Below are 16716 nucleotides of genomic sequence, written 5' to 3'. Positions count from 1 at the left end.
ATGGGTATAAAACCTGTGTATTCCTCTCCGCTCACTCCTCTGAAGCAGCCTGGCAGTAAATACTCACCTCCCTATGCATTTTCCTCACTGTCATCTGTAGTAGCCAAATGTGATGCAAAAGTCACCTCGGTTTCAATGTAGGTGACCAGGCACTGGCAAGAGAGGAAACTCTCAAAGTTTGTTACAGGCCAGCTTGTGCGTTTCTGTGCATATTTAATCAGTTTTTTTGTGGGAACACCTTCAAAAAAGTGCATTTAAATTATTAGTTTGTACATCTGTAACCCTTCTGCAGACATTAGGAGTGACGATACTGTGTGTTCAGTCCTGTCAGATACTGAAGAAGAGATTAAATCAGATTTAATAATCCATGAATTGCCAGAGTGTCTTTGTGCCTTTGCCTTGCTTGCTGTGCCCTTCTCGGGTGAGGCCGGATGCCCGGCTGTGGCTGAGCGGGGAAAAGCTCATGGATTGGGAGCCATGCCAGCCAGCAGGGCCACTCACAGCTCACACATCTGCCTTTGCAGAGCAGAAGAGGAAGAAGACGAGGTACCCTTGTAGCTGCTTTGGGTTTTGAGCCACAAACACAGCTCCCATCACGATGCACAGCTCTTTGTGCCTCTCCATAAGTCCCTTCGACATTGTCATGTGAGATTTACAAGGGTTTTTAATTTTCCTGTTAGCACAAGCAGTGCTGTATTTTTTTTTTCTTCTGCAGCATTGCTTTCCCTGCAGGAAAAATAATCTGCAGAAAAATCTTATCAGGACTATTCCAAGCAGTGCGTGGACCAAAGGAACCCAAAACAAATCCAGCTTATGATTTCTGGTTGGGATCAGCGAAACTCAGAATGCCAATATGTTGATTTTTATCTTGGGCATTAAAGAAACTGGGAAACGCTGCTAAAAAGCATTCTACTGCAGCCATAATTTAGGAATCACATTTATTTCCACTGCAACTGTGCATCCTGACTGGCGCTGTCTGGGAAGGGAGGCTCAAGGCTCACTATTTAGGGATCATGTTGTTCTTCATCAGTGCAGCTCTACGGGATGGAGTTTTGTTTTGTGCTAAAGGCAAAACACCAATGAGCGTCCAAACTTGGCAATTTCCATTCAGGAGCCAATACCAGGGTGGGTTGTTGGACCCTTCACCTTTGGGCACTTGTTTGTGTTTGCTCAGTACTGGAAAACAGCATGGTAATGGGTTTGGTGGGATATTTTTAAGCCCATTGCTTAGTGCACTTGGCAGGTGCATTCCTACTGTTACTTGGGTTTGTATTCCTCAGCCTAACAGCTAATGTTAAGACTGCTGACCACATCTGAGAGGCAGTAAAATGGAAAGAGAAATACTCAACATGAAACATTGCCTGTTCTGCTAGTGAAACCCTTTCCCAACACACATTTTCCTACTTTTTTGGGTTTTCCATGTCAGACCTTTCAGTGCCTTTGGTTTAGAGCTTTTTATGCTCCTTTTTTAGGAGCCAAATATTTTCAACTGAACCTGAACTATTATGGTTTTTTCCCTCTGTTTTGTGAGAGTGCTTTTCCAGGATGAAAGGCTCACTGGAAATTTTTCTTTTCATTCAAGTACCTATATTTTATGGTAAATTAATACCTGCTGTAAGTTCCTTGCAGGTATTTATATAATCTCCATCAACAAAGGATTTTTGGTATTTTTCCTGCTTTTAGCTTCATGCATGTAGATATTTCTGCTCAGGGATTAGAATGGATATGTGAGACTTGCAGGGAGGTTGAGGCAGAAGAGGAGTGTTCCCTTGGCAGAAAGCCTGCCAGGAGCCTTACCTTCTATAGAAGGTTTTGCTCAGGAAAATTGACTGTTCAGAGCCAGAGGTCACACTCAGTTTGTGGAGCTTCCTTCAGGCCATAGCTTTTGGCCTCTTTGTTTTTAAACTCATTTTTCTAAAACGGAGCAAAGCAGGCACATGGGAGCACAGGCTGAGCACTGGGAAGGTTTGCCAGCAGCAGGACAGGCACATAAAACCCTGCATCCCGGCTGTTTGCTGTGGCATCACAGCATCCCTGGGCATCAGTGTAAATCCATTCAGTATGCTTCTCGCTTCCCAGCCTTGTAGAATCTATGGAAAATGAAGTGAAAAATGGTGCACTGATTTCTAGTAACTTTACTCTGCGGGAACCAATTTGGAAGCATTTGAGTGCACATTTGCAGGAGGATTTGAGTACGAGCGCCACAAGGTCTCCAGCAGTACATTTCCTTTTAGAGACTGTAATTGGAGCCCTGAAATTTCTTTAAACGCTTTATTTTAGAAATAGCTGAGGGTTTGGAATGAAGCCATATAAAGTTATGGCGGCACTTCATGATTTTAGGAGACTTTTAGCCTGCCAAATTGGAGCGCCGGTATCGGTAGGCGCGAGCCTCTTGCTGGCTGTGGCAGCAATCACAACTGCTCTAAATCACAGCTGTCGGCGAGAGCAGAGCAAAATGAGAATGCAGGGTTTTATGACCTTTTGCAGAACAGGACGGTGAACGTGTCGCTTAGGACGTTTTACAAAACGTCCCCTTAAGAAAGGGAGTTACGTTGGTGGCATTTTATGTGAGCAGATATCATTAGTGAACTTGACTGCTGGTGGCTCGGGGAAACTCTCACCACTGTATTTCTGAGATGTTGGCGTTTTCCTCTTTACCTCTTCCTTTCTTGTTTAGGTAGGTGTGAGTGCAGGAAAGAAGGGCACGAGGAGCTGGGTGTTCTTCGGTCTCCGCAGCCCATTTTGTGATTCTTTTATGGATATTACCTTTAACTGTGGGTTTCTTTTAACCACTGCTTTCTTTTTCCTGCTGATGGAGAACTATTATTTGCAGATCCTTTTCCTTCGTGTGGGCACCCCACCCAGTGCTGCAGGCTGAAACTCACTCTCAGGACTAGAATTGGTAGCAGCTCCCTGGGAGGTACCAGGGCAGATCTCAGCACCAAAGAATATCTTCATATCTTTGGGTAAACACAAAGCAAAACCTTCATATTCAGCTGTCATTTATACTTCTAGCAATAATTTAAGGTCTTCATAAATTGACAAACCCCCCCATGGAACCAAATCTTTGTTGACAGCAAACGAGTGAATGAAATGCATCAGTCGCATCATTTGGTTGGGCTTCATGGGGAGCAGAACAGCAAAGAAAGTGAAGACCCAAGCTCAAGTGTGAGCTCTCTCCCACAGCTGTATTTGTATCCAGGGGGAATTTTTTTCTCTATGGGACCAGAAAACCACAAATCAAATCTGAGAGAAAGAATCAGCAGCTGAAATATATTTTCAATATAGCAAAAAAAAGCAAAGATACCCTTTTAACCCAAAGGGTCATTTTGGCTCTATCTCTTTGCTTTTTAAACGTGTTTAGGTCTCTAATGACTTTGCAAGCCTGTGTGCAGCTATAAATCTGTCTCCTCACTGTAGTCTGATAGCAGGCTTGGTTTTCCTGCTGTGCCATGGCTTTTGGCACCAACAATGCTTATGTCGCTGTAGCTCTTATTCCAGTGGTGTGCAGGGGAGCATTTTGGTTCAGAGCAGTAGCACAGTTTGAGGGCAGATCCTTCCAGTGCCCTCACATGCACATGCCAGTTTGGATCACAGCCTGTCCTGTGTGCAAATACCCTAAATTTCCTTTTCAGGAAGTAAAGGTAGCACTCCAGGTGTGCACCAAAGGCACTCTCTGAAAGACCCAAGAGTCTGAACCAGTCCTGCAGGCAGTGCCAGTGCACATATGGAGGTTGGCTGATGGGCTCATGGACCACCCTGGACCTTGCCTCTATAACTGCAGCCACCTGTCATAGTAGATGATTTGGACCTACTGATCTGCTTCTCCTCTTGCATCAAGTTGTTTTCATTTGTGGGCATAACCACTGTTGTCCAGGTTGGTCTGCCCAGGTTCCAGTTGCTGTGCTTCCCTGCCATTGTCTGTTTAGCAGAATAAAAAGAATGGTGAGGGGAAAAATTAAGCTCAGCATCTGTGCTGCTTCGTGTATGTTTTACAAGGCAGAATAGTCTGCATACTGTTAAAATTTTTTGGTATTCTTATAAATACAACAAAAAATTTACAACCAGACAAGGTTTTATCTGGAAGAGCCTTCCCTCTCTTCCAGGCGGCATTGGGCCAATGAGCTGTCACAGGGAAAGGAAGCATCAACATTTTGTGATGAAAACTCTTCAGAGCCTTTGTTCCAAGAAAATAATTAGGTTAATTTGACACTGCTGACTTGATCCAGGATATATGCCCTGTGTCTGCTGTCTGGATGCAACACTTGGAATTTAAGAGCACCAGATTCATGATCCAGTTCACACATCCTCTTAGTGTTTATACATGGGGAGTTTCAAGTCATGTGGCTGAAATTTTTTGTGGACCAAAGTTTCTACTGCCAGGGTTACCCACAGTGGAAGAAATCAAATCTGAATTACACTTGACATCTTTTAAGAGTAGCCAGGAGGGTGCCTCAACACATCATAATATTTCTGAAGTGTTTTATTTCATGTCAGTGCTGTGGTTGATATTGTGTGCATGTCTTTTTTTTTTTTTTTTCCTTTGTACACACCGCTTTCTTTGCTGGTCAAAATGAAAATGATAGAAATACATTTTTGTAGCCCAAGTGACTTCAGGAACTTGTAAAGCCATCGAAATTTAAAAAAGGAAGAAAAGCCAACTTGACTCTGACCTTCCCCCTCTTCAAGAAAAATAATAATCCTTTTTCTGTATGCATTGGATTTTGAATGAAAGCTAAGATACTTGTCCTTCAGGCTTTGGATGTTGGGTACTGGGGGGGAAGGTTTCCCCTTCTCCCAGCTGGGGACATTTGGGAGTGAGTGACCCACTGGTCTTTTTCACAGACTTTTCTGAGCCTGAATTACCTGTTTCTTTTGTCCAGAGGTTCCAGTGTTGGCCCAAGCCCCTTCCTGTACCTCTGTTGGTTTCTGCAGAATTTAGTCTGTGTCAATTTTAATCTCTAACGACCTTGTGAAGTCATTCACGCATTAACTCTGCTCCTCCTCCAACATAAATCTCGTGTCCAGCTTTGAGAGTAAGGAGGGAAGGAGCACAGTGTACTCATTTAAAATCAGCAGATGCCCTTGGGCTGGAGCTTTGGATCCTGGCCTGGTGCTGGGAAACATTAGAAGAAGAAGAAATTCCCAGTCCTTTTGTGGGAGGGTGCAGTTTGGGGATGTGCCTTCAGGCACGGAGTCATCTGCCCACATCTGATGCAGGACCCTGCCTGGAGAGCATCACTCTCTGTAGACCCTTAAAAAGGTCCTTGCATTCTTTGTTCTAGTTGTTCCTTACATATTTCTTCCTTCTAGTAGCCTGTGTCTTCAGAGTCTGTCAAATACAGAACAGGGCTAGTTTTTCCTGACTCAAACCCCCAGTTGGTTATATTTATTCCAAAAATCTGGTGTACAAAGCGTAGGAGCCAGAACTGGTGCAAGGATGTTGTTTCTGCTCTGCAGCTTGTCTTTTAGACATGAAACAAGTCTTTCCAACTTTCAGAGTTGGAAAGGAAATTCAATATTTTAAAATTGTATGGAATGGCCAGTGTTGAAAAAATAATTTGAAAATAATGAATAATTTTGTATGTATAAACAGATTGGCATTGAGTAAAATAAATAGAAATATAATTCAATTAATATACGTCTAAATATAATGACAGAGTTGAAACACAGCTACTCTGTGCTTATTGAACAGACATGTTTTGACAGTATTGAAGTGAAAAAGCAGAAGCAATTATCCTGCATTTTCACCCATTACACTTTTGCTGAAAATTATCAATTCCATTTATATACTCCAATTTTGATGAAGGGGGATTTTGCAGTATATACAATCCTTACTGAAAAAATTATTCAAATGTACTAGTAGGATTTTTTGGCATTTTTGGCATATTGAAGTTCCTGCCACAGACAGAATAAACCTGTGCAGGATAACCAGTGAGTCTCTGCAGTTGTAAAACATGAAATACAATTGTCATTGTACCAACAGTATCTTCTCAGGTTGCAACAAGTGTTAGACCTGGAGAAAAGAAGACTCAGAGCAGACCTTTTCACTCTCTACAGCTACCTGAGGGGTGTTTGTGGTCAGGTGGGGGTTTGTTTCTTTTTCCAGGCAGCTACTGACAGAACAAGAGCACACAGTCTCAGGCTGTGCCAAGGGAAATTTAAGTTGGATGTTAGGAAAAAGTTTTTTACTGAAAGAGTGGTGAAGTTCTGGAATCGTCTGCCTGGGGAGGTGGTGGAGTCACCATCCTTGGATGTGTTTAAAAAAAGATTGGATGTGGCACTCAGTGCCATGGTTTAGCTGAGGTGGTGTTAGGGCATGGGTTGGACTTGAAGGTCTCTTCCAACCCAGTGATTCTGTGTGATTCTGTGTGACCTAAATTAAGACTTAGCCAAATAGTTGTGTTTTGGAGACATCCAAATAGGGATCAAGATTCTTACCTGTCTCTTCATTAATGCTCTTAATTGCAGAAGAAGTTTGTGTGTGTTGAGAAGTCCAGCTATTCCTCAGTAAGGAATGTAATCACAGATCCTCGGAATGGTTTGGGTTGGAAGTCACCTTTAAAATTACCTAGTCCAGCTCCTCTGCAATGGACGGGACATGAGGGTTGCTCAGAGCCCTGCCCAGTCTGACCTTGGATGTTTCCAGGGATGGAGCATCCACCACCTCTCTGGGTTGCATGTGCTGGTGTTTTGCCCCCCTCACTGTACAAAAAACATTCCAGTCCACCTGGTGCTGGGGCAGCTGGTTCTGGTGAGCTCTGGGAAAGGACAGCAGCACATTTCAGCTTCCCCTTCAGTTCATAGTACAAAGGGATTTCTGAGCTCCAGGGGTTAAGCCTGGCAGTAATCCGAATGGCAGTCCCTTAGTGAGCTGCCAGTGGGAAACCCTGCTATGCTAATGGGATCAGACTTGCTTTTAAGCTTGACTTTCATGGGATCAGTTAATGATAGTGAGTTAGAAAACTGGTTGTTTTGCAAAGTCAATAAATAGTGCCTGTGTTGCGTGATTTTGTTACAAACTTCTCATTAGTGCCCTGAGCAAACAATGCAGCTTCCAGTCCTGATATTTATTGGCAGCCAGAGCCCATGGATAACCCAGTATCTTCTCCTCTTAACATATCAGAGTAATAAACAAAACATTGAGAATGTACAAAATTACGCTGGCAGCGTTTGATTAACCTGAGGCAGCTTTTGAATGGAGTATAATGAATTAAAGCTCTGATTGCATTCAGTGATATTCACCTTTCATGGCCACTTGTTTTGGGAAGGAACCAACAGGGACTCCAACATGCCAAGGAGTTTGTGTGCATGCACCTTTCACACTGCAGGTTTCCATGGCCCAGCCACCCGTGAGTTAAATGTGTGTACAGGTTCTGTTTTACTGATCAGAAACAAATAAATGGACGCTCAGGGTGCAGACCAGGAGATGACACATCCATTGCCTCCTTCCTCTGGCAGATCATTGCATCTGGTCCTGTCAGGGGTCAGACCTATCCTGACCTGTATTAGGAAAGGTCCTGTTGGGTGCATTACTTTAAGTATTAGAAGTGACAGTAGCAGTATTTTAAGGCTACTTTTAAAGTCTTAAGGTCTTGATACTCTCAGTCCTTCCTAAACAGTACTGATAGTGCTACATATTTGAAACCATAGCATATAAACCTACAGATATCATATCAAGCTGTTCAGTAGAGAAAATCCACCATGCATGCAGTTAGGCTTTTGCCATCCCAGTCATTATGTGTCCTGTTGTCATCCCTCTGCAGCCCTCTGGGGCTTGAATTCCTGTTTTGTTTAGTTTCATAGGTACATCATCCTGTGAATACTGTCACCTTTTTGTGCTGGATGGTGATGTGCTCTGTGATATGTATGAAAATGCTTCAATAGAAAGAAAAAAGTCTCTGTGCATAGGCATTAATTGCTATCACATCCTCATGGTTTGGGCCAAGTCATTCCTTTACAGGCACACATTTGTTTGCTCTGCTTAGGCACAACTGAGATGCTTTAGTATCTGTCATTAATAGCAAAGGAAAATAGTTGGTTTAACTGGGGGAGAAAGCAACAGTGGAGGATGAAGATCCAAGAGCACTTGCCAAATTTCTTTCAACCAAATTGGCTGCCAGTGTGTAGTGTGAATGAAGAAAATTGAGAACGGCAGCTAAGGCTTAACTAATGCAATCCTATTTGGGGCTGCAAACAAAGGCTTTGGCCTCTGTCCACGGGATCTGACCTTTCCATTGTGGATTGAAAGCTAAAATGATGGCTGGATTCAATCTGACTAAGAAGATACGAGGAGAGCGAGACAGGAGCAGAAACCTTGGCCAGGTGTTGCTGAAAGTTCAATTTGTTCAGTGCTGGAAAAGCAAAAAGCTCTGTCTTCATCTGCAGGTGTCATTTATAAGCAGACTGGACAAAATCCTTCAGGATTTCAGAAGGTGGTGGTGTCCATCCAATGCCACTGGCATGCTGGGCTGTTTAATCCTCAGCCCTGCTGGCCTCAGGAGTTATTAGCCATTGTCACAACTTGCTTCCAGCTCTGTCTCTTGGGGCATCGTTTTCCCATTTGCAGTTATTCATATGAAGAGCTCTTGGGTCTCATCCAGTATTAGCTCTTCATTTCCCCTTTGCTGGATGCCCAGGGAAGGCTCTCCAAGAGGGGCCTTTCTTTGCTGCATTCACAGGCCAGTCTTGGCTGGCTTGCTTGGAAATACACACACCAAATAAACAAGCCCAGCTGTTCCCTTACAGCAAGTGACAGTAAAGTCAGCTGCTGCAGCAAAGATCTGACAAAACTGGTGGGAGATCTGCAGCACACAGGTATGGGCACACACCTGCAAACCTGCTGGTACAGCCTCCTGGGGATGGTTGTGCAGTCCCCAAACCTGCTGAGACCTGAGGGCAGGCTGGAACACCTTGGGGGAGAGGTGGAAATAATTCTGTGGGTGTGCTGCAGGTGGGCTGTGCTGTGTCCATCTTGGTGGGAATATCACACATACAGTGACATCAGAGGTGCTCTGGCAACAGGGCTGGCCTTGGTTCTGCTGCCGGGTCTGAAACAGCAGCATAGCTGATTTGAAACAATGTAGGGGTTGGCTTTTTGGAGTGCTTTTGTACTCCAACTTTTTTGGGTCTTTTCACAAGGCTAAGAAAGTTAGAAAATCTGGAGTTGTTTTAGAGTATGGCTCATAAAAGTTGTTTTAAGAGCCCTAGAACTGTAAGTGCAAAAGCAACTAATAGCAGGAATCTGTGTTAGATCCTCGCTCTAGCCAAAGCCTAAAACTGTCAAATGCAATGGCAATTATAATATTAAAGCCAGCTTTCTCTTTTTCTTTAATTTTTGTGAGATTTTACATAGTGCACTACTATCCTATTCACTGGATATCTTCTAATGCAGTATATGTGAGGTTTTGGGGAGGTACAGGCAGTCCATACTTTGCTTTTCTATCAATAATGTTGAGAAAGTGGTTTCCTTGTCTAGTGACAGCAGACTGCTGCTTCAGTGGCACTCAGGTTGCCAAGAGCCTCCCAGGCTTGTTAGGGGTGAGCTGTCAGCCCATGGGCAGTTGTCTCCTTGTTGAGGAGTTAGTTCCATGGATCTGCCTGCGTTGGGGTTGATGTTCCCAGGCTGTGTGAGGAGCTCTGTGGCATGGCTGGGCAGCACCTGGAAAGGTGTCTCCATCAACACTAAGAATTAGGAAAGAGTAATTTCCCTGCACACGGTGACAGAGTAACTAACAGGAAGCAAAAGTTATAAATAGAAGACATCCTGCTTGTAGTGAAAATCCATCTGCATATTCAGCGACACAACATGGTGTTCAGAGAGGATGAAACATCTCATTTTTCTGATTTTTTTTCCCTAAAATTCACCGTTTACACAGGCTTTTCACTGTGAAGAACTTCACAGCCATGGCAGGTGCCTCTAGCAGCCTGTAGAGCCCCATGGCATTCCTGCAGAAACAGTGAGGAAGACAATCTCAGTTTGTGGGAGATGTGAGCAGCAGCTCCAGTGGTGAGACAAAACACTTGAAAATTGAGCACTTTTGGACTCAATTGAACACCCTTTGAGTCAGCAGGCTGTTCCTCCCTGCTGGCCTTGCCACACTGGGGGACTTGCCTCGAGAAAAAAACCACTGAGGCATTGCAGCCCTGCAACGTGATCTCAACAGGGTTGTGTTTTGGGGAAAATTTTCTTCTTTTTTTTCCAAGAAAACTAACATTTTCCAGTGGGAAAACATACTCTTTTTCTGTCCAGAATGTTTTCCTTTTAAAATCAAAACAGAAGCAAAATGCAATCTGTTCTGACAGGAGCGGGGAGGGAGGGAGGGAGGAAGTATTGGCTAGCTGTATGTGTGCTATTTTTGGTTTAACTCATGGAAGATGAGTTTCTGAGAGTCTCCTTAGAATGCCTGTGCATCACAGGAGGCTGTCTGGCAGAACATGTGGATGGCAAACCCAGAGCACCCGTTCAGGGTGGAGGCAATGGAGAGAGGGATGAAAGCAAGAGTGAACACTCAACACTCTTGGGTCCTTGCTCAAGGAGGAGGGAAGAGCAGTGGGGAAGGCTTCTTCAAGACATGTCTGAACTCTTTCTGAGCAAAAGAGGCAAGGCTTTACTTCAAATGGAGTAGTTATGGGTTGCTGCCTTTTTTTTTTTTTTTTTTTGCCAGTTTCCTTTGAAATTTCTTAGAAATTTTAAGAACTAAAAATGTAAAAATCTTCAGGCTCACACTTTCTTGTTCTTTTTCCTCAGTGTTTTCTGTTCTTCATTTTCCCAGAGATGAAATTAAGGAATGTTAATAGTGAGAAGAATTAAAAAAAAAAAAAAAACAAAACGAAAACCAGTATTTAATTTTTTTTTTCACATCGAAAACCACAAAAAATTCCCTTTAAGCCCTGTTACATTCTAAGATATGATTTCAATAAGCTACTCAGCATTTCTTAGCTCCTCTCCTAAAAATCTTACTTTCCACAATATCACTATATTTAGAAATAGCATAAGATCTTCTTGCATTCAGAGTTTCCTGATGGGTCTTGGAAATGAGATGTTTGTTTAACTGTACCACACTTCATCTGCTAATTGCTTGGTTTTTTACCCGTATGACTGAAGATCTGGGTTTTAAATGGCTGTTAATACACACATGCACATGCACACACAGACATTGGCAGGCCAATCTGCTTGCTACAAGCTCACTTTTTTAATGCTTTTTTTTTTTGGTTGTTTGAAAAATCATGTAAGCATAATAGGGATAATTAGCTTTGACTATGAGCAAATCTGGCAATAAAACACATTAGCTACAGCTTTAAATCAACATCTCAGCCTGCAGCCTTAACTCATAGTCCTAGTAAAATCTAATTAAAACTGAAATGATCATCTAGGCATTTGATTTTAATTGCATGTGTGTGTGTGTGTTTGGCTATTTGGCCTGCACAACCGATCTTCTTGAAGTAGCCGAATTTGCTGAGAGCTGCTTTGAAGCTGATGCCATAATCACTGGGAAAAGACACAAAAACTTAACAGACAGTTAAGTTCAAAGCCTGCTGATGGTGTTCTGAGAAAACAGTCCTACAGGTAGCATGTCTAGGTTGTGTTATTAGATGCTGCCTAAGAATATTTGTTATGCATTGCAAGGAAAATATGCCAGCAGCTTGAGCTGAAATGTACAATAACAGAGCTTCAGCTTTCCCCTACCCTTGAAAGAAGAGCTCCAGCCATGAAAAGGCATTTGTAATGCAGATTAAATCTGTTCACATGGGGAATTTCTGGGGAATTACAGATGCATGTTAAATTCACGCTCTGACTTCCTCAGCACTAATTTCACCTTGTAGAGCAGCCCTGCGCCTCTGGAAAAGCCCATGGGGGTCAGGCACTGGAGGCACCAGACCTGCTCCTGGCGTTTGGAAAACCTTGCTGGGCACCTGCTGGCAGCCCCTGTGCCCAATGCCTTTGGAAGAGCACCTGAGGACGAGCCTGAGTGCTCTCCTCCTCGAAATGTGTGTGTTCCCACTGATCTGCTCTGACTGGGAATGTCACCTCGGCTCCCTAGCAAGAACACCAAGAGAACAAAGAAAAACAATGCAAATTGTCTTGTGTACCTCGGGAAGAGCAGCCCCTTTGGGATCAGGGGACCCTTCTGGGAGCCTGATGGATCCCTGGGACCCTTGGAAATCTCCTGGGGTGTTCCTGGACATCCTGAAGGCAATGTAGGCTTAAACAGCCTCTGTGGTTGGGATTTAAGCAAAATGCAGCTTAAAACTGAAAGCAAGGACTTGGCTACTTTGAGGGGATGTCACTGAATTTAAGTGAAGCTAATGTTGAAGTGTGTTACTCCCATTTTATTTCCCAGGGCTACCCAAAATAAGCAGAAGAAAGTTTCCATGTGCTCTGAAAAACCAGTGATGCAGTACTTTAATATGGGGTGTCTAAACTGGGATGAGTGCCCCTTGAGTTGTGCAAGGTGACAGGGTCAGAACAATTCTGTGAAATGCAGAGTACCCCTTTGAGGTAATGGCCACAATGGTTGAAGATGGTGCTTTTTTGCAGATTCTAACTGATAGTAGTTTATAGGTGTGGGAGCCATGGTGCTGCAAGCAGAGGCTTCAGATGCAGAGTGGGCAGAGCATTTGGGAAGGGCAGGAGCTCTGGGCTGTGCTCTGGCAGCAGCCCTAGCACTGAATGCAAGGTGGGTTTTGTTAAGTGTTGTGAGAGTTGGTTTGTTTGTTTAATTTGATTCATTTTGATTCTTTGCTGTGTTGTTTATTCAGACAAATTTTAGACATTTCTTGGGCTTCTGTAGGGTGTAGCCCTTCTAGCTGAGGCTTTTGCTGCTCATTGACTTCCAAGTCAATGTGTCCAACCAAGATAATCCAGCTTGAGGTCTGCTGGTGAATGGGAGACAAAAACTCTGCCACCACTGACTGCTTTGGCCAAGCCAAATGGGTCTGGCCTGTTTTTTCAAGATGTAGTGTTGAGCTTGGGCCATGGGCCTCTCTTCCCTTGACTGGTGGTGGGAAGTTCAGCCTAAGCCAAGGGATAAGGTAAGGCTGGGTTTTGGACTGTGCTGGACTCAGCCCTGCAGCTGGTGTTTGGTGCTGCAGAACAGGCATGCTGAGAAGAGGAATGGCTATGGGGAGAGAGTCTTCTTTGGAGTTAATTTACCAGGGCAGACTGCTCAGAGCACTTCAGCTGGTGGTGCACAGTTCCCCAAAGACATGGGAACTCATTGCCTAAAGTCAGCTCCAGCTTGAATGCTAATGATTAATGCCTGGAGATCCCAGTGGTCTTGGAAGCAATATAGTTAAGTAAAAGGCAATGGGTTGGATAAAAGGTCTTAAATCAGACTAATGTTGGCAAATGTCACTTGAAAGAGAGGGATTTTGGAGGGGGAGAAAAAAAGAAAAAAGGAAGAGTAATTTAAGAATAAATTCAAAGGAGGGGAAGCAGACATTCCCACAAACTAATAAAATCTCTGCAAATGAGAAAATCAGCCTGCTCAGATTGAAATTTAATCACAGAAAGGATTTCATTGTAACAAGGAGAATTATAATTACCACTCAAGAAGGAAGAGGGTTTTCTGCCTTTGGGCTGGCATGTGGCTGCAGGAGCCTGCTGCTGAGCAGGAGGGATGGTGTGGGGAAGGGAAGGAAGGTCCACAACAATTGTCCTACCAGTAATTAACACAATCAGTGCTGAAAACTGCAGCAGATTCGTTGGGAGGCAGCTGTGGATGTTGAGTGTGTAAATGCCCTGGAAGCATTGCTGTAGGATGTGGTGTGGTGCCAGTGCCACCTGGGAATTCTACTTGTGGGTCTCTGTGGTGGTGCTCTTCCACCCAAGCTCCTGCTGAGGCACAACTTGGGAGGCACTTGGGCCACTGGAAACAGCCGTGGGGTTGTGCCACAGCTGCAGTTACACTTCAGGCTCATTTAAGGGCATCTGAAAGGTCATTAGAAACAGAAATGAAGTGTGATATAAATACAGAAGTGTTTCTGTGGCCAAAAAAGGAGTGTCAGTGTGCACACCTTATATTGTCTTTTGAAAATGAGCAGGTGTTGATATTTTTGTTTTAAGAAAAAAAAGAGGATAAAAGTCCCACCTGTTGTTTGTAGTGCAGCAGCATGAATCCTTCTAGGAGTAGGCTGACCATGCTGTTGGACTTTTAGCTTTATTTAGAAACAATTACAGCCTCCTCAGAGCTCAAAATATGTCCATAGTTTCTCTTTAACAAGTCAATATTTTCTCTGTTATTCCCCTGCTGAAAAGGCTGTTGTTTCCTTCCTTGTTTTTGTTATAGATGCAATTCAAGCTGGGTTGGTTTGATTGATATGTTCTGTTTCTTTTCTCTATTTATGGCATTGAGCTCTTGGAGTCTCCACTGACTTCATTAGAGTATTTTAGAAAATAAGTATCCTCAGCATTATTTTCTTTCCTTGTCCTAGTGGGTGAACAAAAAAAAAAACGTACCATAGAAAAGCACATACTTTAAAATATAAAACCAAACAGGTAGTTTGGGCATACAGTGGAGCAGGGAATGATACCAACAATATTTTAAATGTTCCCCTTTAGCATTCTATCATCTGCAAGGTTTCTAAAAGAAATTAAGATTAACATATTTGACAGCCTTTGACCACATTCAAAATTGCTGCTGAAGTGCTTGGTGGGCAAAACTCCTGTTCTGCTGCTTTAATTTGCTTTTTTAAAAAATATTTTGCATCCACCTCTCTCCTGCTGAATTTTAGAAATGTTGTTTGCTTCATCTCAGATTCTCTCGTGGCTGATCTCCTCAGGAGGAGGGGATGCATTTCAAATGGCAGGGAGGAGAATTAGCATATGGCTGTGACATGGTGCAAGGTAAGAAATGAATTACAACCATTGCTGTCAATGGTCCCACATCGATGGGTGCTCCATCCCTGGATGCAGTGGGTCACCAGTGGGTTGCTTCAAGAAAGTCCCATTAACTTTTAAAATGCAAAGTTTAATGGGAACAGATGTCTTTTTGTCAGCACTGGAAGAGTTAATAAGATAAGGTTAAAGAAAAAAAAATTAAAAACTCTTTAATTGGCCAGAATATGCAGTGCTACATCTGCAGCTCTCTGTGCCAGCAGAGGCATTTGGCTAGTGGGAATTAAACAAAGAATTGTGCAAACATTGGGAAGTGTCGCTGAAATTATTCAGCAGTCCTTTTTTTTGTCTTTTTTTTTTTTTTGGTACTTTAGGATTAATTTTTAAATTTGCTCTTGATAATCATTTGTAAAATAACCATAACCCTGGAATATTTCAGGTCATGTCAAGATAGTGGTTTAAACACGTTGAGCCCAGTAAAATGAAAAGTCAATCAGAATAGAAATACGACTCCTGTAGTATTTCGTATTGCTGTGAAAAGGCTGGTTCCAGGGAATTAAAAAGAGAAGTGAGTCCCTGGTCTTCTGCATTCGTGCCTAGTGCTGCTGCCCTTAGTGAGCTGTATGTCTAGGAACTCTCTGAGAATGTAAATACTTGATTTTTTTGTTTTTTCTTTAATCAGTGGAAATACTGTCTTTTTTCTTAATTAACCCAACTATTAAACAAAGAACAGTGAAACATGCTTTTATGGTGTGTATTTTTACAGCAAAGTACTTAAAGGGGCCCGTTGGATAATTTCATGCTGCATTAAGTTCAGTAAGATCTTTTTGTATGCATCATTTTTACTGCTTCCTATATCTTTGGCCATAAGCTTTTTAATTGCCATGTGAAGAAATGTAAAATGAAATTCAATAAGAAATAATTTTTTGGTCGTTTGGCTCCATCTGATGCAGTGTTTTTCAGATGATGGAGTGACCCTCAGTTGTATGTTTTGTTTGGAAATCACTTTAGGTTGCCTTTAGAGAGCTGCCCCATGCTCACTGTAGGCTTCTAAAGCAGCTGCCACGGCAAGAGAAGATGTTTTATTAGGGCAGAAGGTTCAGCCTCTGGAACAGAAGAGTGCTGGTGATTCCTGTGCTCACAGCCATTAGTTAAATCCCTAGGATTTGGGAATGAGCTTCCCAACGGCACAGGGATTGTCTCGCCCAGCTCATTCTGTTGGGTCTCACACCCATAACCCAGAGATGCTGGTCTTACCCCACAATGGTTTTTGGCTTTCAAAGGCCAAAAGTATCAAAGGTACTGAAATTATCGTCTTTTTCTAACAGAGCTTTCCTCAAGCCCAGCATGGCTGGGTTTTGGGGAATCAGCAGTTCCAGCAAAGGAAAAAGAAAATGTTTTGCCAGAAAAAGGATTCCTGGCATGGTCTAGTTTAGAGCTGCAGACTTAAACTGGACCTGGAACACTTTCCTTGGAGGTGTTTTTTAGACTAGACCACTCCTTAAATACTCAAGTTACATTTCTAATGCTGACATTCATGGAGCCTTTCTGAATGCAAATACTGTGCTCCTGAATTGAGTAAAGGGTAAGCTAAAAAAAAAAACCAGGAAGCTGTAACGCGGAGGGGGAGGAGGGGTGGAACCAGGCCTCTGCGTTTACCGAAAGTGTCTCTATGGCTATCGAGAAATCACTCCAGCCAGCACTGCCTGGTGCTGTACAGAAAGGCCCTTCTCACACCCGTGCCGGTGTAAGGCACAGATTCTCACTCACCCACGGAGTTGGATAACTCGTGTGTCACCAGAGACAAAGAACTCAGAGCGCTCAGTCAGCCGCAGGTTACAGAGGTTTATTCTGAAGGGTTCCAGGGTGAAAGAGGG

At 43.2% G+C, this 16716-nt stretch overlaps 1 protein-coding gene and 1 long non-coding RNA gene across 4 annotated transcripts in view; both read left to right on the top strand.

Annotated features, from left to right (window-relative positions):
* ERBB4 (erb-b2 receptor tyrosine kinase 4) overlaps positions 1-16716 on the top strand; it is a 552538-nt gene that overhangs the window by 52682 nt on the left and 483140 nt on the right. The gene's annotated exons all lie outside the window — the stretch shown is intronic.
* LOC146434290 (uncharacterized) lies at positions 9027-16400 on the top strand. The gene is made up of 3 exons (XR_014853332.1): positions 9027-9082; positions 9879-9990; positions 14760-16400. It is a non-coding gene; the product is annotated as an uncharacterized LOC146434290 (long non-coding RNA).

Source organism: Lichenostomus cassidix, chromosome 7 (genome assembly GCF_008360975.1).
Source record: "Lichenostomus cassidix isolate B80296 chromosome 7, HeHo_3.0, whole genome shotgun sequence".
In the NCBI taxonomy this organism is placed as follows: Eukaryota; Metazoa; Chordata; class Aves; order Passeriformes; family Meliphagidae; genus Lichenostomus; species Lichenostomus cassidix.
Note: the sequence above shows the minus strand (reverse complement) of the source record. Positions and strands in the feature narration are given on the sequence as shown.